Source organism: Pelobates fuscus, chromosome 13, assembly GCF_036172605.1.
Source record: "Pelobates fuscus isolate aPelFus1 chromosome 13, aPelFus1.pri, whole genome shotgun sequence".
NCBI classification, from domain to species: Eukaryota; Metazoa; Chordata; class Amphibia; order Anura; family Pelobatidae; genus Pelobates; species Pelobates fuscus.
Window position 1 is genome coordinate 87,235,849 of NC_086329.1, and position 3,915 is coordinate 87,239,763.

A 3,915-nucleotide genomic window follows, 5' to 3' on the forward strand; every position below is an offset into this window, starting at 1 on the left:
GTGGTGGGGGGTGATGGTGAGGGTGGGGGGTGAGGCTGAGGGTGGTGGGGTTGATGGTGGTGGGGGGTGAAGCTGAGGGTGGTGGGGGTGAGGCTGAGGGTGGTGGGGTGAGGCTGAGGGTGGTGGGGGTGAGGCTGAGGGTGGTGGGGGGTGATGGTGGTGGGGGTGAGGCTGAGGGTGGTGGGGGGTGATGGTGGTGGGGGTGAGGCTGAGGGTGGTGGGGGTGATGGTGGTGGGGGTTGAAGCTGAGGGTGGTGGGGGGGTGATGGTGGTGGGGGGTGAGGCTGAGGGTGGTGGGGGTGAGGCTAAGGGTGGTGGTGGGTGGTGATGGTGGTCGGGGGTGAGCCTGAGTTTGGTGGGGGGTGATGGGGAGGGAGAGCCTACCTTTCCCTGGTGGTCCAGTGGGCTCCCTGGTGGTCCGGTGGCCCCTGCTCCCGGTCTGCAGCTCCACAGAGCTGCAGACCGTGTAATCTCGCGAGATTCAGAGCGTTGCCGTGGTAACCCGCGGCAACGCTCTGATTGGCCAATTCTTGCGAGTCACATGGTCTGCAGCTCTGCACACTGCGGAGCTGCAGACCAGTGTCTGCGGTGGCCGGCTTGGCAGCAAGGAGGGCCTCGCACCCGGCGGCATACCGGGCAAGCCGCCGGGCCCCCTCCTGGTGTCAGGTCCTCGGTCACTGACCGAGGACCTGACACACTCTGCCAACAGGCGGTTTAGGCAGCCGCGAGGCCCCAGCCAGGCGAGGCCTTAGGCGGCCGCCTAAACCGCCTAATTAGAGAGCCGCCTCTGCACTGAACCTTCGGGTATGGCCAGACTTAGACACTCACAGATTAAACACTTCATACAATCAGACCAAACACTCCTCCAAGGCCATAGAAACCTCACAGTATTTGAAACTCAATGTTCACACCACACACTACATAGGGGACTAATCTCATCGTTCTATAAAACGATCCGCCAACAACATGAGGAGACCCTACCAAACTTCACAACACAGTGGGACAGGGAGTTGAACACACAGACTCAAACCAAAGATTGGCAGAAAATTTTCAAAAACATCTTCCACACATCTAGGAGCAATAACACCCACGAAGGCAACTATAAAAGGATAGCTAGGTGGCACTATACCCCCACCCGCATCAATAGGTTCTTCCCTAACTCGCCCAACATTTGCTGGAGGTGCAAACAAGTAGCAGGAACCACAAGCCACATTTGGTGGCTATGCCCTGTGATCCAAGATTACTGGGGAAAGATTGCCAACCTTATAGGTACTATAACGGGCATCAATCTCCCCAAGAAACCCGAAACCATGTTGTTCCTACTCTATCACCAACCTATAGCCAAACACCAGCGTATCCTCCTCAACCACCTCCTAACAGCAGTGAACGCTCTCATTCCTACAATGTGGAAACAATCCACAGCCCCAACCATTGGAGCCTGGATAGCCACAGTAGATTCCATTAGAACGATGGAAGAACTATCCTACTCTTTTATTCTTAAATATGACGAATACCACATTACCTGGTCTCCTTGGCTCCAATTCCTCCAGGGGAACCATGGATAGTAGCCGGATACCGACTCCGAAACCCAGTGCGGAAACCCTCCCAAATACACACAGCACTAACCTTCCACCATGTTGGGTCTGATAACCTTTTAAAACTTATGTATGGGGGGCGGAGCTAACAGCGCAATGGAGCAGTCGCATCTCCTGGAGCTCCGGCTCTCACAAATCTAAATTATACCCTATACGAGGGAATCGGAACCCAAAGAACCCACATACTGCATTACCAAAGACGAACAGACTATGGGCCGAAAAACTAAAAAAGTGAAGGCGGACAAAGGCTCCCTCGGCAGGGATATTGGGGATATGCTGCGGAACACACAACAGGCCGCATGGCCCAAAATGGCGCCGACAGACGACTTCTCCTCATATTCCTCGGAGGACTACACCGCAGAGTTAATGGAAGGAGCCTCCTTCAAACCTGCACCGGACCGCAACGAAAAGCCAACCGGGGATCCGGTCACCGCGGACCAAATAAAAACAATGCTGGCAGACATGGCCTACTTTAAAGAGGCCGTAGAAGGAGCTGCAGCTAAAATTGTCCAACTTGAAGCCTGCTTGAGTACACAGGACTCTAGACTCACAAAGCTCGAACAAAGAGTGATGGACCTGGAAGTACGGCAAAACACCACTACGGACCGGCTAGATGCCCTAGAGGACCAAAGGAGAAGATATAACGTAAAAATCCGGGGAATACCGGATACGGTCGCTCTTACGGAACTACCCCATTATATTAGACGCTTCCTCGGGATCCTATTACCCCCAAAACAGGTTAAATCCATAAAACTGGATGGACTTTTCTGTATTCCAAAGCCAGCACGGGCTCCTGCAAACGCAACTGCGGATCTAATACTACGCTTCCAGTCGCTGACGGATAAAACCTCCCTCCTGACCGCACTAAAGGGGAAATCTCCCTTGATGTTTGAAGCCGCAGAACTAAAACTCTTCCCGGACCTCACCAAGAGTACACTTACCTGGAGGAAATCGCTACAACCGCTCCTACAGCACCTCCGGACCAGAGAGACCCCTTACCGCTGGGGAACACCGCGAGCAGTGTCCTTCACCCATGACGGGACCACCCACATGGCTCAAAGCTATGAAGAATTAGAATCCATCCTGATGGCAGCGGGAATCCTACTAGCAGCACCAACACACGGAACAGGACTGTCCCGGCTAAATCCTGCGAATATCCAAGAATTCATTCCGAGGGAGTCCCAGAGAACATCGCCTGCCAGGGGCACCACCTGAAATGTTCAAAGGCACCCGACTCAGGGGGACAACCTGCTCCGTTGCCCATTGTGGCGAAACCAGCTTCGCCACTGTGAACTGGAGAGGCCTGGCTGCTAGCCTCCTGCCCTGCGACTACGGCCCATGGACATATTGCTCTATAAACACTATATTTGGACATGTAATAATTTATATTGCTGCTACTGGCCCTTTAAAATCAGCGATGGACATATTGGGACTTTTGGGACTAATGTCCCTTTAAGACTTTGTAACATATCACAGTAATACTGTCTTAAATATTATGTAGGTATTTATGTGTTCAGTTAAACTGGGGATATGTAGAAATGTGTGTTTTATGTGTTAAATGTATCAGTATGTAATTTTATGTCTTTTACTGTCTTTTTGCAACCATGTGGTTAATGGAGTCTGACTCTAGTCCCAGATAATTGGATTACTTCTCCAATTATCTCCAGGGCAGAAGGGAGGAAGCCGGGATGCATTGTGGGGGATGTTTTACTTCTGTTTGGGCCAGATTGTGCCATGCTGCAAGCCAAGGCCCAAAAGATACTTTTAGTAACTTTTAAACCCCTGGTCGGATCCATGCCATTTTTTAATATGTTGTTCCCCTGAATGGATTGATTGTGGATATGTATTTTTATGTGAATGTGATGTATGGTTTTAAAGTTATGAAAGTTGTGTAAAAGTATATTTTACTCTGTATGCATAATGGGATTATGTGTCACACTAAGGGGAGGGGATGTGTGGGAGGTAACATCTATGTCATTGGTTCTTTTATGCCTCCCCCTGGGTGTGGCCTGTATGTGTGAGTTGGAAATAAAAGCCAGACTGGGTTTCCCAGTCTAGAGTTCTTGCTTAACCCTCAAAGCGATGTGTCGTCTCGGTCTTTGGGGGAATGGGATTGTATGCTGACTGCCAAGAGTGTAAGCCGATGTCTGCTTTTCTTGTTCAGCTGTTCCAGTGTTCGTGTGGTTCCAGTCGGGAGAATGGTGTTTGCAGTAGCTGCCTGTGCATCTGGAAAGGGGATTATCGCCTAAACTGGGTTTTATCCTCTTGTAAGTGAAACGGTCCATTACAATTGGTGGCAAGCGGCGGGATCGTTCCTACA